General features: G+C 55.0%; 2 long non-coding RNA genes across 2 annotated transcripts in view; both read right to left on the bottom strand.

Moving 5' to 3' along the window:
• LOC135188540 (uncharacterized) overlaps positions 1–9,134 on the bottom strand; it is a 28,461-nt gene extending 19,327 nt beyond the window's left edge. Inside the window, exon 1 of the long non-coding RNA XR_010307737.1 lies at positions 9,058–9,134. This is a non-coding gene — a long non-coding RNA (uncharacterized LOC135188540). The remainder of the gene's footprint in view (positions 1–9,057) is intronic.
• Positions 9,135–16,649: 7,515 nt separating this feature from the next.
• On the bottom strand, positions 16,650–25,020 carry LOC135188513 (uncharacterized). Its single transcript, XR_010307730.1, has 3 exons — positions 24,586–25,020; positions 19,652–19,728; positions 16,650–17,044 (listed from the first exon to the last, which is right to left on the bottom strand). It is a non-coding gene; the product is annotated as an uncharacterized LOC135188513 (long non-coding RNA).
• Positions 25,021–26,325: the final 1,305 nt, after the last annotated feature.

A 26,325-nucleotide genomic window follows, 5' to 3' on the forward strand; every position in this document is an offset into this window, starting at 1 on the left:
TGGTGCAAGCCTGTCTCTTGATCTTAAGTGGCCAATACCTCCTTTTGGAGCAGAGGTTTGGGTGGGATAGATTCTGTCTGTGCACAGAGAGGCATCAGATGCATGTTAGAGGCTGGGAGCTATGGTGCAAGCCTGTCTCTTGATCTTAAGTAGTCAATACCTCCTTTTGGAGCAGAGGTTTGGGAGGAAATAGATACTCAGCAGATCCATCTTAGGCTTGCACCATAGCTCCCAGCCTCTGCCTCTTAGAATCATAGAATCAACCAGGTTGGAAGAGATCTCCAAGATCATCCAGTCCAACCCATCCCCCAGCCCTATCCAGTCAACCAGACCATGGCACCAAGTGCCTCATCCAGAGCATCAGTGCTCCAGCACCTCCCTCCAGGGCAGTGGTCTGAGTGGGAATAGAGTCTGCCTGTGCACAGCCAGCCAGCAGATCCACGTCAGAGGCTGGGAGCTATGGTGCAAGCCTGTCTCTGGATCTTAAGTGGTCCAACACCTCCTTCCAGGGTAGGACAGCATCCAGCAGTTAGTTATTTGGTTGCCCATCAGCATCATTGTAATGACAGGAGGAAGAGGAATGGGTTTAAAGTGGCAGAGGGGAGATTGAAAGTGGATGTGAGGAAGAAGTTGTTTGCAGTGAGGCTGGTGAGACACTGGCACAGGTTGACTGGTGAGGCACTGGAACAGGTTGTCCAGGGAGGTCGTGGAGCACAGAATGTCCTCCTGTCATTACAAGACCTTGTCAATAGTCCCTTCCCAGCCCTCCTGTAGGTCCCCTTGGGATACTGAAAGGCTACTCCAAGGTCTCCTCAAAGCCTTCTCTTCTCCAGGCAGCAGAGCCACACATCTTGTAGCCTGTCCTCATAGCAGAGCTGCTGCATCCTTGAGACCCTTCTCTGGACACACTCCAGCATCTCTACATCCTTCCTGTAACAGGGGTTCCAGAACTGGATGCAGTACTCCAGGTGAGGTCTCAGCAGAGCATTTGATCCCTACCAAACGTCCTCAGACACACACACCCCAGTATCCACACCTCCTATCCTGGGCCCACTTCTCTGACTGCTTCTCCCAACTTTTAACACCTCCAATATTTCAAGTTTAGCACCTCTCAGCCTGGGATCTGTGATAAGAGTCTAAAGAATAATGCTGAGGTCATAGGCTGGCTGTTAGGAGGAAGCTGTTGGCAGAGAGAGTGATTGGCATTGGAATGGGCTGCCCAGGGAGGTGGAGGAGTCACCATCCCTGGAGGTGTTGAAGCCAAGCCTGGATGAGGCACTTAGTGCCATGGTCTGGTTGACTGGCCAGGGCTGGGTGCTAGGTTGGACTGGCTGAGCTTGGAGCTCTCTTCCAGCCTGCTTGATTCTATGAAACAGAGAGGATGGAGACCAAAAAGAAGCGATCAATTTGCTGGAAAGCAGCTTTAAGCTCTCCCTGGCAAGGAGATCTCTGTGGTTGATCCTGCACCAAGCAAGCCAAGCATTGTGTTAGGTGGACCTCTTAGGAAAATTAAACTGTTCTTGCAGCTCCATCTTTGCAGTGCTGGAAGCTGACACCATTGCTCCACTAAGCAGCTTAAGGGATTTCAGCATTTCATTGCAACTCCCTCAGTAGGTGGAAGTTTACCTTCCCCCCCCACCACCACCACTAAGCTCTCAGCCCTAGCTGCATGCCAGAGCAGCTTCAGGCAATTGAGAACGCCACAATTCATTTGCAAATTGAATGAAAGCCCAGAAGCTGTGTCAGGAATCACTTCCCTGAGGAGCAGCAACCGAGCTGCCCAGCCTGCTCACACCCTGCTTCAGCAGCTCCTCACCGCTGCTCGCCCATACACGCAGGGATGCAGCTCCAGACCAGAAATGAGGGCGTGTTTGGTTCAGGATGCTCTCAGCTCCCTCCAGGGACTACCTGGCTGGGGACTTCCTTTCCTCTCCCGAAGGCTCAGCATGCTCACAGAGCTGCTACAGGTGGGAGAAGTACACAGGAGAATCCATGTGCCAAGAACATGAGTTGGTCTCTTCCAACCTGCTTGGTTCTATGATTCTATGGAGGTGAGGAGATTCAGACTGGACAGAGAGGGACACAGGAGAATCCATGTGCCAAGAACATGAGTTGGTCTCTTCCAACCTGCTTGATTCCATGATTCTATGGAGGTGAGGAGATTCAGACTGGACAGAGAGGGACACAGGAGAATCCATGTGCCAAGAACATGAGTTGGGCACAGGCAGGGCATCTGCTGAGCTTCCCATGGGGACCTGTCTGCCCTGCTGGGCTCAGGCTCTGCTGTTCAAATGAGATTTAGCCTTTCTCTCTCCTCCTGCACGTTTGAGATGTGCAGGTCTGGAGCCTCTATTGCAAGAGGGCTATGGAGGTGCTGGAAGGTGTCCAGAGAAGGACCACGAGGGTGAGCAGAGGGCTGGAGCTGCTCTGCTGTGAGGAGAGACTGAGGGAGTTGGGGCTGTGCAGGCTGGAGAGGAGAAGGCTCTGAGGAGACCTTCTTGTGGCCTTGCAGTATCTGAAGTGGGCTACAAGAAAGCTGGGGAGGGACTTTAGAGGCTGTCAGGTAGGGATAGGACTGGGGGGAATGGAACAAAGCTGGAAATGAGGAGATTCAGGTTGGATGTTAGGAAGAAGTTGTTGATCATGAGAGTGGTGAGAGCCTGACAGGGGTTGCCCAGGGAGGTGGTGGAAGCCTCATCCCTGGAGGTGTTTCAGGCCAGGCTGGCTGAGGCTGTGTGCAGCCTGCTCTAGTGTGAGGTGTCCCTGGGCATGACAGGGGGGTTGGAACTGACTGCTCCTTGTGGTCCCTCCCAACCCTGCCTGATTCTGTGATTCTAACTTGTGGTCAGCCTGGAGAGGGAAGGAGCTGCTGGAAAGAAGTTCAGCCAGGAAGACTTTGCTCTCTACAGCCATACAGTGTGGGAGCTTCCCATCACCAGCAGGCTTTAGGGAAGAGGCCACTGCAGAATCATAGAATGGCTCAGGTTGGAAGGAACCTCAGAGATTGACTCCGACCTCACTGCCATGGGCAGGGACACCTCTCAACTAGAGTCAGCTGCTCAATACCTCATCCAACCTGGAGTTGAACACCCCCTGTGCAGCCTGTCCCAGAGTCTCACCTCCCTCATACTAAAGAACTTCTTCCTGAGATGCAATCTAAAGGGCACAGCTCCATTTTTACCCATCCAGCTTCCCCAGCTGCCCCACAGCCCAGCACCACACCAGCAGATGCAGTCCACTTAGAATAAGTTCCACACACAGCAAGATGCAGCAGGTCCAGGAATCTCCAGCACACTCATTCCTCCATCCCATGTCCATGCCAGAGAGTCCTGCCTTCCTCTGCATGGCAACCAGGCACTTCAGCTGGGATTCACTGCCCCTGGGGGCATCCAAGGCAGGGAGGGTTGGAATTAGGTGCCCTTTATAGTCCCTTCCATGCCAAACCATTCTGTGACTCTGATCTACAATGCAGAGTGGCCCTGGGCAAAGCCACAGAGCAGGCAGCAGCTCCAGCTGGGAATGAAGCCAAGCTCAGGACATCACAGCTCATGCTCACAGCTGGGGACCTGTTGCAGCAGCTTTAAGTCCTCCAGGTCTGGCAATCTGCCTGCAAGGTGCAAGATGAGTCCTCAACGTGCAGAGAGAATCAGGCAGCTTGAACACAGAGAGGAGACTCTGAGCTGAAGCTCCTTTCTGTGCAGATAGACACCAGGGGTGAGCCTTATTTTGAACAAGGGCTCCTCAGGTCCTGCACAGACAGAGCTGAAGCTCCTTTCTGTGCAGATATACACCAGGGGTGAGCCTTATTTTGAACAAGGGCTCCTCAGGTCCTGCACAAACAGAGCTGAAGCTCCTTTCTGTGCAGATACACACCAGGGGTGAGCCTTATTTTGAACAAGGGCTCCTCAGGTCCTGCACAGACAGAGCTGAAGCTCCTTTCTGTGCAGATACACACCAGGGGTGAGCCTTATTTTGAACAAGGGCTCCTCAGGTCCTGCACAAACAGAGCTGAAGCTCCTTTCTGTGCAGATGTACACCAGGGGTGAGCCTTATTTTGAACAAGGGCTCCTCAGGTCCTGCACAAACAGAGCTGAAGCTCCTTTCTGTGCAGATAGACACCAGGGGTGAGCCTTATTTTGAACAAGGGCTCCTCAGGTCCTGCACAAACAGAGCTGAAGCTCCTTTCTGTGCAGATGTACACCAGGGGTGAGCCTTATTTTGAACAAGGGCTCCTCAGGTCCTGCACAGACAGAGCTGAAGCTCCTTTCTGTGCAGATACACACCAGGGGTGAGCCTTATTTTGAACAAGGGCTCCTCAGGTCCTGCACAGACAGAGCTGAAGCTCCTTTCACTGCAGATGTACACCAGGGGTGAGCCTTATTTTGAACAAGGGCTCCTCAGGTCCTACACAGACAGAGCTGAAGCTCCTTTCTGTGCAGATACACACCAGGGGTGAGCCTTATTTTGAACAAGGACTCCTCAGGTCCTACACAGACAGAGCTGAAGCTCCTTTCTGTGCAGATAGACACCAGGGGTGAGCCTTATTTTGAACAAGGACTCCTCAGGTCCTGCACAGACAGAGCTGAAGCTCCTTTCACTGCAGATGTACACCAGGGGTGAGCCTTATTTTGAACAAGGGCTCCTCAGGTCCTGCACAGGCAAAGCTGAAGCTCCTTTCTGTGCAGATAGACACCAGGGGTGAGCCTTATTTTGAACAAGGGCTCCTCACATCCTGCACATCTGCTGGGGACCTCTTGGTGTCACTTCCAAAATCCCTCCAGACTTGGAGAGGGAAGGATCCCTCCAGCTGCTCCCACCTGCCAGGGCCTGGAGCTGATAATTGCAGGACAGAGAAGAGATTCTGCTCTAATTAGCTAATGCTGTTAACTCAAAACATCTCAGCAAGGCATCTGAGAGCATGCAATTGGGCCTGCCCTGGCTTCAGTGAGTCACTGATGTGCTCTTCAGGCTGATAGGAAATAAGAGCTGTTGGAGATAAGCAGGAGCTGTGTTCTCCTTGGAGGGGGAACTCCCCCATAGAGAAGCACCCTTGGGTTAAGAAGAGCTGTGGGTCAGCCCAAGACCATCTCAGGGCAGTGAGGCAATGGAATAAGTTGTCCCTGTGGAATCTTCAAGCCAGGAAGGGTTTAGGGGGAATGGAACAGAGTTAGAAATGGGCAGATTCAGACTGGGTGTTAGGAAGAAGTTCCTCAGCGTGGGGGTGATGAGAGCCTGGCAGGGGTTGCTCAGGGAGGTGGTGGAAGCCTCATCCCTGGAGGTGTTTAAGGCCAGTCTGGATGAGGCTCTGGACAGCCTGACCTAGTGTGAGGTGCCCCTGGGCATGGCATGGGGGTTGGAACTGGCTGCTCCTTGTGCTCCCTTCCAACCCTGCCTGATTCTATGATTCAAAGCCAGGTTGGAGCAGCCTGATCTAGTAGGAAATGCAGGAACAAGATGATCTTGAAGTTGCCTTCCAACCCAAACAACTCTGTGTTTCTCTGCCTGCCACAGTCCTATGGTCTCAGCCAAATGCACTCAGCTGCTGCCTGAAACACTTGAGAAGTGTGGGCCATGAGGAAGCTTGAGTGGCACCTTCATGCTGATGTCTCTATTATCTGGGTTTGGACATCCTTATTTATATCCCAGGCACACATTCTTGCACTGCTTTAAGCACTAATTAGTTTGTGTTGTGCAGCTCCTGCAAGGCAGAGAGATCTCAGTAGAAGATCCCTCAGTCCCACAGCTATGTCAGGTGCCAACAGGAGACATGGTCAGAGCTGCTCAGATGGCTGCATCTGAAGAGAGACCTTCTACACATCCCCTGCAAGGATCCACTTTATCCACCTCTTATGACACCAAGCTAGGAGCAGGTGTGGAGCTGTTGGAGAGTAGCAGAGCCCTGCAGAGGGACCTGGCCAGGCTGGATGGGTGGGCAGAGGCCAAGGGGATGAGACTGAACAAGGTCAAGTGCAGGGTTCTGCACTTTAGCCACAACAACCCCAAGAAGCTTCAGGCTGAAGCCAGAGTGGCTGAGAGCAGGCAGGCAGAGAGGGAGCTGGGGGTGCTGGCAGAGAGGAGCTGAAGAGGAGGCAGCAGTGCCCAGGTGGGCAGCAGAGCCAATGGCATCCTGGGCTGGCTCAGGAGCAGTGTGGCCAGCAGGACAAGGGAGGTTCTTGTGCCCCTGTGCTCAGCACTGCTCAGGCCACCCCTGGAGTGCTGTGTCCAGTTCTGGGCTCCTCCATTGCAGAGAGATGCTGAGGTGCTGGAAGGTGTTTGGAGCAGGGCAGCAAGGCTGGGGAGGGGCCTGGAGCACAGCCCTGTGAGGAGAGGCTGAGGGAGCTGGGGGGGTGCAGCCTGCAGCAGAGGAGGCTCAGGGCAGAGCTCATTGCTGCCTGCAGCTGCCTGCAGGGAGGCTGTAGCCAGGTGGGGTTGGGCTCTGCTGCCAGGCAGCCAGCAACAGAACAAGGGGATACAGCCTCAAGCTGTGCCAGGGCAGGTCTAGGCTGGATGTTGTTAGGAAGTTGTTGTCAGAGAGAGTGATTGGCATTGGAATGGGCTGCCCAGGGAGGTGGTGGAGTGGCTGTGGCTGGAGGTGTTCTTGCCAAGCCTGGCTGGGGCACTTAGTGCCATGGTCTGGTTGGTTGGGCAGGGCTGGGTGCTAGGCTGGGCTTGGCTGAGCTTGGAGCTCTCTTCAGCCTGGCTGATTCTATGACTCCAGCTGCAGTTTTCTTGCCCACCATGTGGGTAAGCCCTAACTATAGATCTAGTGAAACCAGCAATCAATACATCCCCTTCGTAGCAACAACAGCTGAGATACTGCAGGTTTCCAGAAGCACATCTGGTACTGCCAGGAGCCAAATCCCTCTTGCAACAGCTGGAGAAGGAGGAAGAAGGTTGGGGAGCACAGACAAGGACGGAGCAGGAGGGTTGGTGTGCACAGCTGGAGCCTGGGCAAACAACCCTGTGTGTTTACTCAGCTTTTAAAGAGAGGGAGGAGGAAATAAGCAGGACAGAGCAAACAGAGGCTGCTGATCAGCCCAGCAGCAAATCTCATCTCAGCTATAAAGCCAGCACTGGATGGGGAGGTGAATTGTCCCCCAAACATCCCCTACTTAGGCTTCTCCTTTCAGCTTCTGAGTAGAACAAACCAAGCTTGCAGCTGGGTTGGAGTAGGTGAACTTTAAAGCACTCTTTCAATCCAAACCATTCTATCATTCCATGATCACAGGATCCCAGAGCTGCCTGGATTGGAAAAGATCTCCAAGATCATGGACTCCAACACTGACAAGTCCTTGGCTAAACCACTTCCCTCAGCACCACCTATATACAGCTCTTAAACACCTCCTCCAGGGATGGGGACTCCACCACCTCCCTGAGCAGCCTGGTCCAGTGTTTGGGAGCCCTCCCAGTGAAGAAATTCTTGCTGCTATCCAACCTGAACTGAAGATGCTCAGAGGGCTGCAGCAGCTCTGCTCTGAGCACAGACTGAGAGAGTTGGGGCTCTGCAGCCTGGAGAGGAGAAGGCTTGGAGGAGACCTTGGAGTGGCCTTCCAGGCTCTGAAGGGGGCTACAAGAAGGCTGGGGAGGGACTATTGAGAAGGGCTTGGAATGACAGGAGGAAGAGGAATGAGTTTGAAGTGGCAGAGGGGAGGTTAAAAGTGGATGTTAGGAAGAAGTTGTTTGCAGTGAGGGTGGTGAGACACTGGCACAGGTTGAGGGTGGTGAGACACTGGCACAGGTTGAGGGTGGTGAGACACTGGCACAGGTTGCCCAGGGAGGTTGTGGAGCACAGAAGCACCGAATGTGATCTTTGATCACATTCGGTGCTTCTGTGCTCCACAACCTCCCTGGAGATGTTCAGGACCAGGTTGGATGAGACCTTGAGTGACCTATTCCAATGGGAGAAGTCCCTGCCTATGGCAGGGGGGTTGGAACTGGCTGAGCTTTGAGCTCCCTTCCAACCTAACCCATTCTATGACTCTATAGGCTAGAAAAGGCTTTGACATCTCAACTGAGGAGAGCAATATAAGGGTGGGGGGGAGTGAGGAAGGCAAAATGACTTCTTCCAGCCACAGCCAGGACTGGGATCCAGGAAAAAGCTGTGAGAGCTTTATGGACACCCAAGGAGCTTTAACAACACCTGAAGTTAAACCCAGTGATAGAGTAACATTAAGGAGCTGCCTGCCTTATCTGCCTCTGGTTTTGCACCTGCCAGACATGATTCAGCTCAAATGGTGCTTTGGCAGTGCTCCAGTGATATTAAGGCCCTTTAAGGTCACTTCTTCCAAGAGGGCAAACAGGAGATAGTTTAGTAGCCACTGATGTTCATGCCTGAGTGCTCTCTCTGAAGAACATCTCCTCTTGTCCTATCACTTATTACTTGCTTGACCAGACCAACTCCCACCTCTCTACAACCTCCTTCCAGGGAACTGTAGAGATCCAGAAGGTCTCTCCTCAGCCTCCTTTTCTCCAGGCTGAACAACCTCAGCTCCCTCAGCCTCTTATTCTCTAGATCCCTCACCAGCTTCATTGCCCTGCTCTAGCCCTAAGGCTTTCTCCTGCCCTCACATAGCTTCAGCAGCTGGCAGGACTGACACTTGGCCAACAGCAAAGGAACATCCATGTCATCAGTGCATGTCCCTCAGTCTGAGGCAGCTCTTGATGCCTCTCAACTGCAGCTAAGCAGCAGAAAGACTCCAAAAAGAAGAGAAACACCACCCACCCCCACAAGGCAGCCTTGGGCTGGGAGCCTGTGGTGATCTCAGCCAGCCAAGGAGAACATCTGAGATCCAGCACTGATAGCAGAGACAAAACCTGGGAGCCGGCAGCTATCCAAGCGACTGCTTTCATCTGTCTAGCAGTGAGCTCGGAATTTCAATCAGCCATTCCAGCCCTCTCCTGCTCTGCAGCTCTAATTGCATCAAAGAGCATCTCACTCCTGCTACGTGGAGCCCCAAAGCATGACAGATTGCCAAAAGAAAATTAAGGTGGATTTAGAGTGATGAGCCAAGGGACAGCAAAACAGCTCAGGCAAAGGGGTAGCTTTTCCATACTCACATTTCTCACACCAGAGCCAAGTCATGCCTGTGTGCTGAGCAAAGTCTCCAGGGAGAGAAAACCTCCTCAGGTGAGGGGAGCCAACCCAGCAGCCTCTCACCTTCCTTGCCATTATTGCCAGCTTCATCAGCAAGCAATTAGTTGCAGGAGGGACTGACTGAACCTCCCTCCCTCTTGATTTGCCAACTGCTTCCACAACTGGCCCTTGTTTCCCAGCATCTCAGCATGGTGAGGGTTGGAAGGGACCTCTGGAGATCATCCACTCCAACCCCTTGCTGAAGCAGGGCACCCCCAGCAGCTTGCCCAGCAGCACAATGCCCAGGTGGGGTTGGAAGCTCTCCAGAGGAGACTGCACAACCTCTCTGGGCAGCCTGCTCCAGGGCTCTGCATGCTCACACCACACAAGTTTCTCCTGCTGTTCAGGTGGAACCTCCTGGCTTCCAGTTTGTGCCCACTGCCCCTTGGCCTGTCCCTGGGCACCACTGACAAGAGCCTGGTCCCATCCTCTCGCTCCCCACCCTCACCCCCAGGGACATCTTCGACTAGAGCAGGTTGCTGAGAGCCCTAAACAACCTGACCTGGAGTTGTTCCAGTGATGGGACATCTACCACCCCTTTGGCTTTCACCACTCTCCAGAAATGGCCACAGTGTGTCCTCAGGGTCTCACTTCTGATTTATCCCACTGGAAACTCTCTGCCTGAGAGCACAGGTAGCTAAGAGCAGCATTTGCACACAGCAAGCACTCATGGAGAGGGAAAAGAAAAACACACCAAAAAAAAACCATTACAAGTCAACAAATTCCATCATTTTGAAGTGTTTTCCCTTCCCAACTGCTGCTGCTGGCAGAGGGGAGCCTTTGGGGATGTTTCCAACTTGCTTATAGTAAAGAAATCCTTTTGCTCTCCATCTGCTGTGCTGGAGGCAGAGCAGTGAGTCCCTCCCTTCTCTGGAGAGCTGCAATCACCCAGCAAAGGCAGGGGCATGCTGTAGCCTGGCCAGGGCTCCCCCAAAGCACCACAGATGGCTGGAGGGGGAGGCACAACCACATCATTCTTGGTGGAAGCATAAATCTGCCCTTCCTCCCATCCTGGTGCCAGATGCAGTATTGGTCAGGTGCTGGCAGAGGCTGCCATGATAGGTGATGGAGTCCCCATCCCTAGAGGGGGGCAAGAAATGTGTGGCCATGGTGGCATTGGGTTGACTTAGAGGTCATTGCCAACTGGTACACTGCAGTGATTCTATCTTGCAGCTCCACTTTATTCTGGTGTGGCTGGGCAAGGTCTCCTGGAGGCAGGGGTTTTACTCCTCCCCCCTGCTAGGTGTGATAAATCACACTGGGCTTTGCCACGGCACTGGAGGATGGAGCTGTGCCAGGGGCAGAAGTGGCTTTGACACTCTCACCTCCAGGCAGGCTCAAGGCTGCAGGTTCAGCTGAGGAAGCAGCATCTCCACAGGGCTCTTCCTTCCAAAGAACCTTCTCCTCCACACCACACTTCTGGTGTGAAGTGCACTGCTGAGCTTCACACCACGATCCAGGCAGTGTGTGGGGCTTGGGCAAGTGACTGTCCTGCCACGAGCACAACTCTCATTGCTAACTGAATCATGGAGTCATGGAGTCAACCAGGCTGGGAGAGAGCTCCAAGCTCAGCCAGCACAACCTAGCACCCAGCCCTGCCCAACCAACCAGACCATGGCACTAAGTGCCCCAGCCAGGCTTGGCTGCAACACCTCCAGCCACACAGACTCCACCACCTCCCTGGGCAGCCCATTCCAATGCCAATCACTCTCTCTGCCAGGAACTTCCTAACAACAGCCAGCCTAGACCTCCCTGGCACAGCTTCAGGATGTGTCTCCTTGCTCTGGATTGCCTGGCAGCAGAGCCCAACCCCACCTGGCTACAGCCTCCCTGCAGGCAGCTGCAGGCAGCAATGAGCTCTGCCCTGAGCCTCCTCTGCTGCAGGCTGCACACCCCCAGCTCCCTCAGCCTCTCCTCACAGGGCTGTGCTCCAGGCCCCTCCCCAGCCTTGCTGCCCTTCTCTCAGCACCTTCCAGCACCTCAACATCTCTCTGCAATGGAGGAGCCCAGAACTGGACACAGCACTCCAGGGGTGTCCTGAGCAGTGCTGAGCACAGGGGCAGAAGAACCTCCCTTGTCCTGCTGCCCACACTGCTCCTGAGCCAGCCCAGGATGCCATTGGCTCTGCTGCCCACCTGGGCACTGCTGCCTCCTCTTCAGCTCCTCTCTGCCACCACCCCCAGCTCCCTCTCTGCCTGGCTGCTCTCAGCCACTCTGGCCCCAGCCTGTAGTGCTGCTTGGGGTTGTTGTGGCCAAAGTGCAGAACCCTGCACTTGGCCTTGTTCAGTCTCATCCCACTGGCCTCTGCCCACCCATGCAGCCTGGCCAGGTCCCAACGCCAGGCTGGTGGCCACGGCCCCTCTTTGCAGCACCTCCTGCTCACACCACTTCCCTGCCTCCTTCCCTCCTCTCCCTCCAGGCTCCCACCCGCGGCGTGCTCGCAGGGCTCTGTTTTCCTCCACCCTGCAGCCGTTAGCATCCTCCCACCACTTGAGCTGCAGCTTCCTCTAATGAGGTATTTAAGGAAAACGATTCCACAGGCAAAGCATTTCTCGGGGATGCTTCCCCACGGCAGCTAACAGCAGCGGCAGTGACTCAGCCCCTCCCAGCCTTGCTTCTATTTTTTTCCCCTCGGAGGGCTATGGAGGTGCTGGAAGGTGTCCAGAGAAGGGCCACAAGGATGAGCAGAGGGCTGGAGCTGCTCTGCTGTGAGGAGAGACTGAGGGAGTTGAGGCTGTGCAGGCTGGAGAGCAGAAGGCTCCCAAGGGACCTTATTGTGACCTTGCAGGATCTGAAGGGGGCTACAAGAAAGCTGGGGAGGGACTTTTTAGGCTGTCAGGTAGGGATGGGACTGGGGGGAAAGGAACAAAGCTGGAAATGGGGAGATTGAGCCTGGATGTTAGGAAGAAGTTGTTGAGCAGGAGAGTGGTGAGAGCCTGGCAGGGGTTGCCCAGGGAGGTGGTTGAGGCCCCATGGCTGGAGGTGTTTGAGGCCAGGCTGGCTGAGGCTGTGTGCAGCCTGCTCTAGGGTAGGGTGTCCCTGGGCATGGCAGGGGGGTTGGAACTGGCTGCTCCTTGTGCTCCCTTCCAACCCTCCCTGCTTCTGTGATTCCACTGCTCCTTCTGCTGCTCCTCTCATCAGGAATCACAGCACCTGGAGCTTGTTGCTGGACTGCTGCTGCTGCTGCTGCCCCTCCAGCCTCACACCCTAAAACCATGCCCAGCTTCCCATGAAGAGAGATCCACACCTCCAATCCTGGGTGTGGTTTTGGGCCACTCACAGAACCATGCAGGTTGGCAAAGCCCCTCAGGAGCACCAAGTCCAACCTAGAACCCTACTCTGGAAGATTCACCTTAATCCACAGCCCTAAGCACCACATCTAAACCACCCTTAAACACAGCCAGGCTGGGGACTCCACCACCTCCCTGGGCAAGAAGGACACTGAGGAGCTGGAGTAGGTCCAGAGAAGGGCAAGGAAGCTGAGGAAGGGTCTGGAGAACAGGGCTGGGGAGGTGCAGCTGGAGGGGTTCAGCTGGAGAAAAGGAGGCTGAGGAGAGAGCTTTTGGCTCTCTACAGCTGCCTGAAAGGAGGCTGAAGCCAGGTAGGGGTTGGGCTCTTCTCCCAGGGAACAATGATAGTAGAGCAGAAGTTGTGCCAGGGAAGGTTTAGGTTGGAGATGAGGAACAATTTCTTTGCTGCAGGAGTGGCCAGGGATTGGCACAGGCTGCCCAGGGAGGTGGTGGAGTGCCCATCCCTGGAGATGTTGAAGACACCTGTGGCCATGGCACTTTGGGACATGATTTAATGACCATGGTGGGACTCAGTGACCTTAGAGGTCTTTTCCAGCCAAAACAATTCCATGATTCTATGATCCAAAATAAACCAACCCCCAACCCACAAACAACTCTACTGAGCTGAGAGCTCCTGCTCTGAGTAGGACTCCCAGAGAGGCATCCAGCCTGGATTTCTGTGAGGATGCTCCCTGCAGCTGGGGGCGGCATCTTTCAGCTGGGGAGGGGTTTCTGTGCAGTGATGCCTGTCGAGGGCTTTCTCTTCAGCTACCACTGCTGCACTTGCTGCTTAGATCTGCTTGTCCTCCCTTTATGGCTGAGCTATCACAAGTGCACAGCAAAGCTCAGGGACTAGGCAACATTCCTAACCCTCCCACCCCAGCCCTGCAGCTGCAAGTTGAACAGAGGCTGTTTAAAGTCTGAACACCAACAAGAAAGACAAAAGCAGCCATAAAGCTGCTACCCAAGCAGCTCGCACAAGGAGACCCCAAAGACAGTGTGAAGATCACCTGGGAGTTCATTTATTGCCATTAAGTTGAGGAGCAGCTGTCTAAAAGCCAGAGACAGGCAGCTGTCATCTGCACATCCTTCAGAACTGAGGCTTCTCAATGGCAGGAGGCCTCAGGAGAGCTGCCAACGGTGCCAGATTTATCTTAGAGGCAGAGAATCAGGCAGGGTTGGAAGGGAGCACAAGGAGCAGTCAGTTCCAACGCTCCTGCCATGCCCAGGGACACCTCACACTAGAGCAGGCTGCCCACAGCCTCAGCCAGCCTGGCCTGAAACACCTCCAGCCATGAGGCTTCCACCACCTCCCTGGGCAACCCCTGTCAGCCTCTCACCACTCTCATGATCAACAACTTCTTCCTAACATCCAGGCTCAATCTCCCCATTTCCAGCTTGCTTCCATCCTCCCCAGTCCTATCCCTGCCTGGCAGCCTCAAAAGTCCCTCCCCAGCTTTCTTGTTGCCCCCTTCAGACACTGCAAAGTCACAATAAGGTCACCTGGGAGCCTTCTCCTCTCCAGCCTGCACAGCCCCAACTCCCTCAGTCTCTCCTCACAGCAGAGCAGCTCCAGCTCTCTGCTCACCCTCGTGGCCCTTCTCTGGACACCTTCCAGCACCTCCACAGCCCTCTTGCAATAGAGGCTCCAGACCTGCACATCTCAAATGTGCAGGAGGAGAGAGAAAGGCTAAATCTCATTTGAACAGCAGAGCCTGAGCCCAGCAGGGCAGACAGGTCCCTGTGGGAAGCTCAGCAGATGCCCTGCCTGTGACCATGCAGCCTTCTTGTTCTGCTCATCACCTTTAGTGCCCATCATGCTCCTCTCTCCTTCAGGTCCTCCTCCTCCAGAGGTCCCTTCCAGCCCTGCTCTAGCAGGGGGTTGCAGTGGATGATCTCCAGAGGTCCCTTCCAGCCCTGCTTTAGCAGGGGGTTGCAGTGGATGATCTCCAGAGGTCCCTTCCAGCCCTGCTCTAGCAGGGGGTTGCAGTGGATGGTCTCCAGAGGTCCCTTCCAGCCCTGCTCTAGCAGGGGCTTGCAGTGGATGATCTCCAGAGGTCCCTTCCAGCCCTGCTTTAGCAGGGGGTTGCAGTGGATGATCTCCAGAGGTCCCTTCCAGCCCTGCTCTAGCAGGGGCTTGCAGTGGATGGTCTCCAGAGGTCCCTTCCAGCCCTGCTTTAGCAGGGGGTTGCAGTGGATGGTCTCCAGAGGTCCCTTCCAGCCCTGCTTTAGCAGGGGGTTGCAGTGGATGATCTCCAGAGGTCCCTTCCAGCCCTGCTTTAGCAGGGGGTTGCAGTGGATGGTCTCCAGAGGTCCCTTCCAGCCCTGCTCTAGCAGGGGCTTGCAGTGGATGATCTCCAGAGGTCACTTCCAGCCCTGCTTTAGCAGGGGGTTGCAGTGGATGATCTCCAGAGGTCTCTTCCAGCCCTGCTTTAGCAGGGGGTTGCAGTGGATGGTCTCCAGAGGTCACTTCCAGCCCTGCTCTAGCAGGGGGTTGCAGTGGATGATCTCCAGAGGTCCCTTCTCACCCAACCCATTCCATGATTCTATGAAGCCCAAGGAGGGGAGGATCACTTCCCAGCCTGTTTCAGTCACCTCATGAGGTGTCAAAGCAGCAAGGTGGGTCAGGAATCTGGTGAGCACCAAGTGACTCTGTAGCTGATCCAAACTCCAGCTGACAGGCACACATTTGGGTGAAAAGCCCTCAATTTTGATTAGAAAAGAAGAGAAACATTTCCCTTTCCTCCTGCCATCTCTCCCTGAAAGGTTCATTTTAACTGCCATGCTCCAGAAGAGCAGCTTGAAAAGGAGACAAAACATGTCAGAAGCAAACCTGGCAGCATCCAACCTTGATTAAAGCCTCCATGGGGTGTGGGGAGCTGCCTCCTGGGCTCAGGGAGCTGCAGCTGGAGCTATCCTCACCTGCAGTACCCCAGACTGGCTGCAATCCCTGTCCTGGGGTGAAGCAACCTGATGCTCAGAGGGCAGCAGCAGCTCTGCTGTGAGCACAGAGTGAAAGAGTTGGGGCTGTGCAGGCTGGAGCAGAGGAGGCTCCCAGGTGACCTTCTTGTGGCCTTCCAGGATCTGAAGGGGGCTACAAAAAAAGCTGGGGAGGGACTTTTGAGGCTGTCAGGGAGTGGCAGGAGTGGGGGGAATGGAGCAAAGCTGGAGGTGGGGAGAGTGAGACTGGAGGTGAGGAGGAAGTTGTTGAGCAGGAGAGTGGTGAGAGGCTGGAATGGGTTGCCCAGGGAGGTGGTTGAGGCCCCATGGCTGGAGGTGTTTGAGGCCAGGCTGGCTGAGGCTGTGTGCAGCCTGCTCTAGGGTAGGGTGTCCCTGGGCATGGCAGGGGGGTTGGAACTGGCTGCTCCTTGTGCTCCCTTCCAACTCTGACTGATTCTATGACCTCTAGAGAGAAAAAAAAAGACAAAGGGAAGTGGTTAAAATTCAGTGCAGGAAGCTGCAGCAATGAACCCAAGACACAATGAGTCAGACCACAGCTGGAATAAAGGGTCCAGGTCTGAGCTCCACAGTTCAAGGGACAGGGAAGTGCTGGAGAGAGCCCAGCAGAGGCTGCAGAGCTGCTGAGGGGCCTGGAGCAGCTCTGTGAAGAGCAAAGGCTGAGAGCCCTGGGGCTGAGAGCCTGCAGAAGAGCAGCCCCAGAGGGCAGCTGAGCAATGCTCAGCAAGAGCTAAAGGACCTGTGGGGGGCAAGAGGCTGGGGCCAGGCTCTTGTCAGTGGTGCCCAGGGACAGGCCAAGGGGCAGTGAGCACAAACTGGAAGCCAGGAGGTTCCATCTGAACAGGAGGAGGAACTTGTGTGGTGTGAGCATGCAGAGCCCTGGAGCAGGCTGCCCAAAGAGGCTGTGGAGTCTCCTTCTCTGGAGAGCTTCCAACCCCAGCTGGGCATTGTGCTGCTGGGCAAGCTGCTGGGGGTGCCCTGCTTCAGCAAGATGGGCTTGGAGTGGATGACCTCCAGAGGTCCCTCCCAACCCCCTCCATCCTGAGTCCTCTGTGCCTGCTTTCCAGCAGAGCTCCAACAAACCTTCCTCATGATTAATCTTCCCTTCTGTTGCCTTGGCAAGGTCGGGCTGGCAAAATCTGGGAAGAGACCCCCCCAGGCTACCATCCAGCACAGATGGAGGAAGGCTCTCTGCCTCCTCCACCCACCCCCACTGCCAGCCTCATGCCTGCTCACTCCCCACCCACGCCCCAAAAAACCCCCACTACATCCAGATGATCAAAACCTGCTTTTCCTCCCTGCCTGCTCCCCTGGGAGCCTGGAATCACCAGCAGAGAGGGGAATACAGGGCTGAAGGCTTCCCTGTGCTCCCCCTTGCCAGCAGCCTGCAGGGTTGCTCCTTGCTGGAGGGGATGGCAGCGAAGCCTCCAGGCTGGCAGCACGCAGAGGCTTTGCCCTTCTGAAGTGCTCATCTCCAACGCAGTCATTCAGGAGCATCAAAAGGCTGGGGAGGGGGATGGGGGAGGGGGGGATGCTGTGTAATTGGGAGCAGTGTGTCACCAACTAACGAGCTTGTCACCAGCAGAGTCTCAGGCAGATAGGAGCAATTCACTTGCAAAATACAGGTTGCAGCTCGTGGAGGAATGGAAACGTCTCCTTTTGTCTGAGAGAGTGAGAGAATCAGGCAGGGTTGGAAGGGACCACAAGGAGCAGCCAGTTCCAACCCCCCTGCCATGCCCAGGGACACCTCACACTAGAGCAGGCTGCACACAGCCTCAGCCAGCCTGGCCTCAAACACCTCCAGGGATGAGGCTTCCACCACCTCCCTGGGCAACCCCTGCCAGGCTCTCACCACCCTCATGCTGAACAACTTCTTCCTAACATCCAGTCTGAATGTCCCCATTTCCAGCTTGGTTCCATTCCTCCCAGTCCTGTCCCTACCTGACAGCCTCAAAAGTCCCTCCCCAGCTTTTTTGTAGCCCCCTTCAGATCCAGATCCTGGCAGGCCACAAGAAGGTCACCTGGGAGCCTCCTCTGCTCCAGCCTGCACAGCCCCAACTCTTTCAGGCTGTGCTCACAGCAGAGCTGCTGCAGCCTCTCAGCATCCTCCTGGCCCTGCTCTGGACACTCTCCAGCATCTCCACAGCCCTCTTGTCCCAGGGACTCCAGAGCTGGATGCAGCACTCCAGGTGGGGTCTCAGCAGAGCAGAGCAGAGGGGGAGAATCCCCTCCCTGGCCCTGCTGGCCACACTGCTGCTGCTGCAGCCCAGGCTCTGCTTGGCTTTCTGGGCTGCAAGTGCACACTGCTGGCTCCTGTTGAGCTTCTCCCCCAGCAGCACCCCCAAGTCCCTCACCTCGGGGCTGCTGGATTTGTGTTTGGCATTGCCTCGACCCCGCTGCAGAACCTTGCACATGGAAGAGAGTCTCAGATCCATCAGTCAGAGATGCTGCTGTCAGTCACTGCCATCACAGGAGGCACTTTTGCTCCTAACCAGTGGCTCCTGCTATTTTGGGACAGGAAAAAGCAGCCTGATCTAGTGTGAGGTGTCCCTGGGCATGGCAGGAGGGTTGGAACTGCCAGATCCTTGTGGTCCCTTCCAGCCCTGACTGAGCCTCTGATTTTCCTCTCTCATCTGGCCCTAACAGGTTCAGAGCAAAAAGCTCTCTGTCTTTGAGAGGATATTGCAGCTCTGTGTCTTGAGGCTCAGATGCTGGGAGACAACCTAGGAAGGATTTAACCTTTAAAACAAGGAGTCAAACACTGGCTGGGGGGAAAAAAAGTAGTTATGAGTAAAATCTACCCCCCACCTCCCCCTACAGCCAAGCCATGGAGCCTCAGCACCCATCAGGACCCTGCCTGCCCCAGGGGAGATGCTGCTCCCGCAGACAGCAGCAGAGGCAGGGCTGGGAGCATGCTAATGAGGCAGGCTGCAGCTGATTTGCATTTCTATGGCCTTGTTTGGATGCCTGCAAATATTCTGTGCTGTGTTTATGTCCCCAAGTCTGTGCCTGCAGCATGGAGGGCTCCATCCTGTCCTGGCTCCCTTCTGTCAAGTTGTCCAAGTGCTGCCTTCAGGTTTGGGCTCCCCAGTTGAAGAGGGACAGGGATCTGCTGGAGAAAGTCCAGTGGAGGGCTGTGAGGATGATGAGGGGGTTGGAGCACTGCCTGGTGAGGAGAGGCTGAGTGACCTGGGGCTGCTTAGTCTGGAGAAGACTGAGAGGGGATTGAATCAATGTTTCTCAGTATCTGAGGGCTGGGGGCCAGGAGGGGGGGGGACAGGCTCTGCTCACTGCTGCCTGGGACAGGACAAGGAGCAATGGATGGAAGCTGCAGCACAGGAGGTTCCAGCTCAGCACAAGGGGGAACTTCTTGCCTGGAAGGGACCCAGAGCCCTGGCACAGGCTGCCCAGAGAGGTTGTGGAGTCTCCTTCTCTGGAGTCTTCCAAGACCTGTCTGGATGTGTTCCTGTGTGCCCTGAGCTGCTGTGGCAGGGGGGTTGGACTGGGTGAGCTCTTTGGGTCCCTTCCAACTGCTGACATCCTGTGAGCCTGTGAAGAGACAAAGCCATCCTCCCAATGCTGCTCACCAACTCCAGAGGTAGCACTGAGATGATTTCTTCATCATCATCATCATCATCAGGGCAGTTGAGGCCCCATCCCTGGAGTGATTGCCCATTGGAACAGGCTACCTGGAGAGGTGGTGGAGTCACCTTCCTTAGAGGTGTTTAAGAGGAGATTGGAGGAGGCAATCAGTGCCCTGGGTTAGTTAATTAGGAGGGTTAGGTGACAGCTTGGACTTGATGATCTCAGAGATCTTTTCCCACCTGGTTAGCTCTGTGATTCAAGGTTAAACTCGATGTGGCTCTGAGCAACCTGCTGGAGCTGCAGATGTGTCTGCTGGCTGCAGGGGGTTGGACAAAGATGACCTTTAAGGGTCCCTTCCAACCCAATTCCATGATTGCCTGTGACTTTGTTAGAAGCTAGGGCAGCCACCCATGATGAATGGCACATGTCAAGGGCTCTGACTCAGGGATCTTGTGGGTCACTAGAAGCTACTTTCTGCTTCTTCATCAGGTCCTGGCAGCTCAGTCTCAGCACAGCTCCCCCAGCACCATCCAGCCCAGCCCCACACCAGGAGCACAGTTTTCTGCTTTACTCTTTCCTACAGCATCTCCCCTCAGAAAAGTTTAGGTCCATTTAAGGATGAAAAGCTCTTAAGGATTGTGTTGATAAGGATAAAGCCATCAGGATCCTTTGGGTCACTTCTTACCTTTAGCTCCAGGGCAGGAGGGAGATTTTGGCAGGGCTGGTGCAGGAATGAGGCTGACATCCAGGTCAGCCATCAGGCTGTAAAAGACATCATAGGATCATTTGGGTTGGAAAAGACTTTTAAGCTCCCTGAGTTCAAACACTAACTACTCCAACAGAGCCCTGAAAAAGAGTTCTCCAGGCTGAATTAGTGCAAATCATGGCCAAAAAGACAAGAGAAGAGAGTTTGATCTGGCAGCTCAGGGGCTCTGGAAGTTAGGGTTGAAAGCACATAGCTGGAGTAAGACCAAGAGAAGTTATTCCCATCCAGGCACTCACTGAGTGTGTGGTGAGCCCAGAACTTCAGCTCAGCCTCTTTACTTCCACAGAAGCATCTCAAGTCAGCTACCTTGGGATGATGCTGCCTGCCTCAGCTCTATTCCCTTCCCAGGAGAGCAAAAGTGACAGGAACTGAGATGCCACAGCCTGTCTGCAGCAAACCCACCCACAACCTTCAAGTCTCTGCCTGCACTGAGCAGGTCCTGAAAATATCTGATGCCTTTGACAGCCTCTTCTTGATATGGCCTTCAGCAAAAGACAGGTCTGGAGGATTACAGCCAGGGAAGTGGGACTGACTCCTGCATGCCCCAGGCACAGGAGCTGCTCCTGCCATCCTGCAGCTGGTACAAACGCAGCCTGGTGCCTCAGAAGACTCATCAAGGGCAAAGTGACAAAGCCTGCTGCTTCTTCTCCTCCTCCTCCTCCCCCTCCCCAGCTGCACACCAATCCCTCCCCTGCCCACCAGCTTGGCCTGCAGGCAGCAGAGTCAAAACGACCCAAGATACAGGCAGCAAAAGGCACACAAAACACCTGCTAGGTGCTGGAGTGAGAGCTGCTGTCAAGCCTCTGCTTCAGCAGCTCTCATTTCTGTCTCCAAAAGAGATTTATGGCTGGGAAAGTCCAAAAATCACCTTTCCCTACCTGCCAGGAGGAATGATAAAGCCAAATCCCTTCTTTATTTGCAAGAGATCCTCCTCAGAGCTCAGCTCCCTTCCACCCTCCACCCACCTGTGAATCCTTTACTGCCTCCTTCAATCCATTCCTGGCCCTGAATTTTGCTGCTGGCACAGGGTTTAGCCTGCTCTGGATAATCACCTGGCAAGTGACATCTTCTGTTCTCATCTTTGGTCATGAGGCTGACTACAGCAGGAAAATCCTGTCACTGTCATGCCTGCTGCAGATGGGTTCTGTACAAGAGCTTCCCCACACAGCTCTGCCAGCAGAGCTCCCTCTCATCCCTTACATCCTCCCTGGGGATCTGGAGCAGCTCTTGGACCTGACACAGCCAGCAGGGTGGATTTAAATCCCTGCTTCCAGGAGACTTTTCCCTGCAATACCAGAGCAAGGTGAAGCAACATCTCCTGACCTTGAAGATAGAATCAGAGCATTGTTTGGGTGGAAAAGTCCTCCAAGACTGAGTCCAAGCAGCAACCCAACACCACCATGGCCATTAAACCACATTCTCAAGTGCCACTGCCACAGGTTTCTTGAACCCCTCCAGGGATGGGGACTCCACCACCTCCCTGGGCAGCCTGTGCCAGTGCTTAAGAACCCTTTCAGTGAAGGAGTTTCTTCTACCACCCAACCTAAACCTGCCCCTGGTGCAACTTGAGGCTGTTCTCTCTTGTCCTGTTGCTTGTTCCTAGGGAGAAGAAACCAACCTCCACCAGGCTCCAACCTCCTTTCAGGGAGCTGTAGAGAATCAGAAAGTCTCTTCTCAGCCTCCTCTTCTCCAACCTGAACACCTCCAGCTCCTTCAGCTTCTCCCCAGCCCTGTTCTCCAGACCCTTCCCCATCTTCATTGCCTTCCTCTGAACCTACCCCAGCCCTTCTTGCAGTGAGAGACCCAAAACTGCACCCAGAATTCAAGGCATAGCCTCACCAGTGTCCAGCACAGGCAAACAATCCCTGCCTTGCCTCTGCTGCCCACACCATTGCTGATCCAGGCCAGGATGCTGTTGGTCTTTTCATTCCTGGAGCCACCTGCCTGCAGAAATGCCTTGGAAACCTCCCCTCAGGCTCCTTTTCAGCAGGCTGAACACCCCCAGCTCCCTCAGCTGCTCCTCACAAGGTTTACCTCCAGATCTAGAGACACATTTCTCCTTCCCATGGTCTCCAACCTGCTTTTCACAGCCTCCACCCCCTTTGCAGCTCAGCATTCAGGCAGGCCAGATGCCAGAGGATGTCAGTGGGTGCTGGGACAGCAAAGTGTTTGCAGGCTGATGGCTTCCTTGCCATTTCCCACCCCTTTCTGCACTCTGCCATGCACACAGCAGTTGTCTTCTTCTCCCTGCTTTGGAACCAGGCTGCTGGATGCTGAAACATTACCTTAGGGCAGGAGCTGAGCTCCACGCTGAAGAGAAGCCACCCATGGCCCCAGGAGGCTTCTGCTCATTCTGCTCTTAGCAGTTGCCCACACAGGGAGAAGCAAGCCAGAGAGACTCTGAGCCTCCAGCAGCTCTTGCTCAGATGTTCCTCTTCTCCTTAGGGGGGATCCTGACCTCAGCGTATGGAACAGCAGGAGGGACTTGGAGCCTTGGTGGGACAGCTCTGTCCTTACCATAGGTGGCTCCAGGCTGCTCCAGCATTGCAGGAGAAAGGCTGGAAAACCTCTCAGATCCCCCAAACCAACCCCCACCCCCTGGGAAAGAACCAGGTCATGCAAATGGGGAGAACAAAACCTCCAGAAGCTGCTGCTCAGGCAAAGCTGTGATCTCAGCCCATGAGTCACGGCAGAGTGCCTGGAAAGCAGCACAGGCTCTGCCCTGGCAGCTCTTGCCTGCTCCTGCTTGTCCCACCGACTTTCCAATTGCACTGGCACAGCATGGTAGGGCTTGGAAGGGTCCTCTCCAAAGATCATCCAGTCCAACCCCTCAGGAGGAGTGTGGGCAGCAGGACAAGGGAGGTTCTTCTGCCCCTGTGCTCAGCACTGCTCAGGACACACCTGCAGTGCTGTGTCCAGTTCTGGGCTCCTGAATTGAAGAGAGATGCTGAGGTGCTGGAAGGTGTTTGGAGAAGGGCAGCAAGGCTGGGGAGGGGCCTGGAGCACAGCCCTGTGAGGAGAGGCTGAGGGAGCTGGGGGTGTGCAGCCTGCAGCAGAGGAGGCTCAGGGCAGAGCTCATTGCTGCCTGCAGCTGCCTGCAGGGAGGCTGTAGCCAGGTGGGGTTGGGCTCTGCTGCCAGGCAGCCAGCAACAGAACAAGGGGACACAGCCTCAAGCTGTGGCAGGGCAGGTCTGGGCTGGCTGTGAGGAGGAAGTTCCTGGCAGAGAGAGTGATTGGCATTGGAATGGGCTGCCCAGGGAGGTGGTGGAGTGGCTGTGGCTGGAGGAGTTGAAGCCAAGGCTGGCTGGGGCACTTAGTGCCATGGTCTGGTTGGTTGGGCAGGGCTGGGTGCTAGGTTGGGCTGGCTGAGCTTGGAGCTCACTTCCAACCTGCCTGATTCTATGATTCTAAGAGGGCTCTGGGAGTGCTGCTCCAAGGTATCATCATGCATCACCTTGCCTCATGCAGGGGATGAGCTCAACAGGAGATGATGCATTGATGCTATTAAAATCTCTGCTCTCTACAGTAATTGGTCTCATTAACTTTGGGACACTTGGAGAAAACAAATAGGACTTCAGCAGAGTGAAATCACCTCCCTGTGTGGGACATCAATCACGGGAAAATGCCACCTCAGAATCTCCACTTGACCACTCAGCACCAATCCCTGGGAGAAACTGAGGTGAGTTTTCATCCAGGATCCTTGTGGGATGGTGTAATATGCAGGGATTGCTTCCCAAACAATCAATTTGGGATATTTGAGCAAGGAGCAACTCTTCAGTGACATCCAGAAGCAGAGAGCAGCACAGGGATGCTGCCCAGGAGGGAGAAGGAGCTGGGTGAGAGAGAAAGGACAGGCTGGTGTTCAAAGCCAGGTTGGATGAGACCTTGAGCAACCTGGGCTGGTGGGAGGTGTCCCTGCCCATGGTAGGGGGTTGGAACTGGCTGGCCCTGAGGGGCTCTTTCAACCTAGACCATTCTATGGTTTCTCTCCCCCAGCCCCAGGTATGAGCTGGGGACACATTCTGCAAGCTCAGCTGACTCATAGAATCAGTCAGGGTTGGAAGGGACCACAAGGATCATCTGGTTCCAACCCCCCTGCCATGAGCAGGGACAAGAAGACTCAAGCCAATCTTCTTGCACAAGCAAAAAAGATGCCACTGAGCATGATCCCATGGGGCTGGGTCCTGGTTGGGCAACTCTCACAGGATCACAGAGGTTAGAAGGGACCCAAAGAGATCATCCAGTCCAATTTCCCTGCCAGAGCAGGACCAGACAATCTAGCTCAGGGCACACAGGAACACATCCAGACAGGCCTGGAAAGGCTCCACAGAAGGAGACTCCACAACCTCTCTGGGCAGCCTGTGCCAGGGCTCTGGGACCCTTCCAGGCAAGAAGTTCCCCCTTGTGTGGAGCTGTAACCTGCTGTGCTGCAGCTTCTATCCATTGCTGCTTGTCCTATCCCAGGCAGAAAGTCATAGAATCACAGAATCAGGCAGGGTTGGAAGGGACCACAAGGAGCAGCCAGTTCCAAGCCCCCTGCCATGCCCAGGGACACCCTACCCTAGAGCAGGCTGCACACAGCCTCAGCCAGCCTGGCCTCAAACACCTCCAGGGATGAGGTTTCCACCACCTCCCTGGGCAACCCATTCCAGCCTCTCACCACTCTCCTGCTCAACAACTTCCTCCTCACCTCCAGCCTCACTCTCCCCACCTCCAGCTTTGCTCCATCCCTCCCAGTTCTGGCACTCCCTCACAGCCTAAAAAGTCCCTCCCCAGTGAGCAAAGCAAGTGAGAAATCTACATGGGAACTTCCCAGAGGAAGAAGTTCATGGATCAACACCCAAGAATCTCACCTGGCCAAGATGGGAACATCTTGGCTTTGAACAGCAGCTCTGACACCCTCCTTCACAGGCAGAGCATCACCTTTGAACTCCCTTGCCCCCCAGAAGAGCCCAGGCAGAGGGCTCAGATGCTCTGTGCCCCCAGCAGCCAGGTCAGCTGGATGCAGATCCCATCCTGGGTCTCTGGAGGAGCAGAAGCTGGGATCTGTAATTGCTGAGCTGGGTGTTGGAGCTCCTCTTTTTGCCAGCTCATGCAGACTCAGGCTCCAAGCTTGCAGGACGTCTCCACAGCTTCAGCACACTCCCCCACCTCGGGAGCTGCCCCTCAAAAACCACCTTCTGCCTTGGCTAAGGCATCCCAGGAGCTCCTCCAGCTGGCTTCAGCCTCACTTCCCCCCTGAAAGCCTCTGGTGATCAGAGCTCCAGTGCTGCCCTCAGCCCCCAGATCTCCCCTAGGTGAGCCAGTGCCAGCCCTGCTGGCCAGAAGGGACCCACAGACTCCAAACCACCTTCTCTGCTCCATCTGCTTTTATTAAGGGCTGGCTGATGCCTGATTGGGGCTCCTGTGGCTCCACCTCACCAGTTCAGCCCCAGAGCTGCACCTGCCTGGCACCTGGGGTTAATCAGGCCTTAGAAGACCTTCTCCTTCCCTGATCCCACCACACACCCCCAAGGCTTTCCCTGTCCCAGAGCTGTGCTGGGCCACCCTGCAGCACATCTCCTCCTTCCCTCCATCAGCCTGCTAAGCCCAAAGACACCCAAAACACTTCTCCCAGCCCTCCTCCAAGTATCCAGGGCATCAGGCAGGGGAAAGCAAACCACACCTGGAGAGACCAAAATGGCCAGAGGCTGTTGTTCCTGTGCAGAGAGCTGCTGGGGGAAGCAAAGCTCTTCTTGACTTCTTCTGCCTCTAGAGAGCATTGTTGCATTTTCTTCCCAGCAAGAGCCAGGAACAGAGGCAGCTCCCTGTGCTGTGAGCAGAGGCACTTCAAATGCTACAGAGGCTCTTAGCAATCTCATGTTAAAGCCCCTGAGCATCTCTTCTGCAGGCTCTGAGGACCAGCAAAGCCTGGCAAAGGAGGTCACTCGAGTCTGGGATCCTGCACACTTCCCATCAGATGTTCTTCTCTGGCTCACAGCAAAACACTCCTGGGGAAAGGGCAATTGCTCCATCTGCAAGACAGCAAAACAGCTCCAGGTCGCAGCAGGGGACAGAGAGGAAGCTCCAAATGGCTGGAAGAGGGAGGAGGAGGAAGAGGAAAGTCATACTCGTGTGGGTACAGCCCTTGCTCAGGCTTGCAGGAGGGAGAAGCAGCCCCTGGTGAGCCCTCCAGTGAGCCCAGCCTGTTGGGGTGGGTTTCCTCTCCTTCTGCTCCTGGCCCAGCTGGACTCAGTGATCTCAGAGGCCTCTTACAAGCAAAATGATTCTATGATTCTAACCTGGGCATCCTCCCAAAAGGCAAGGAGTGGGCCCCTGAGATGCTTTGGGGTGCCAGAGATGGGGAGAGCTCTGCCTTCAGGACCAGACCTTCTGCACCCTCTCAAGAGTCACCTCCCCCAGCCCTGTTCCTCATCCACTTGTTCCTCAGCCCTGCAGCAGCCTCTCCCTGAGGAGCCCAGCTGATTACCCAGGATCAATGGAGATATGGTTTTAAGGGAGCTTGCTTGCTGCTACAGACAGAGAGGTTCCTCCTGGGCCAATTTCCTGTGGCTGGAAGAATGACTTTCTCCTGCACAGTGTGACTCAGGCTG

Source organism: Pogoniulus pusillus, chromosome 29, assembly GCF_015220805.1.
Source record: "Pogoniulus pusillus isolate bPogPus1 chromosome 29, bPogPus1.pri, whole genome shotgun sequence".
NCBI lineage: Eukaryota > Metazoa > Chordata > Aves > Piciformes > Lybiidae > Pogoniulus > Pogoniulus pusillus.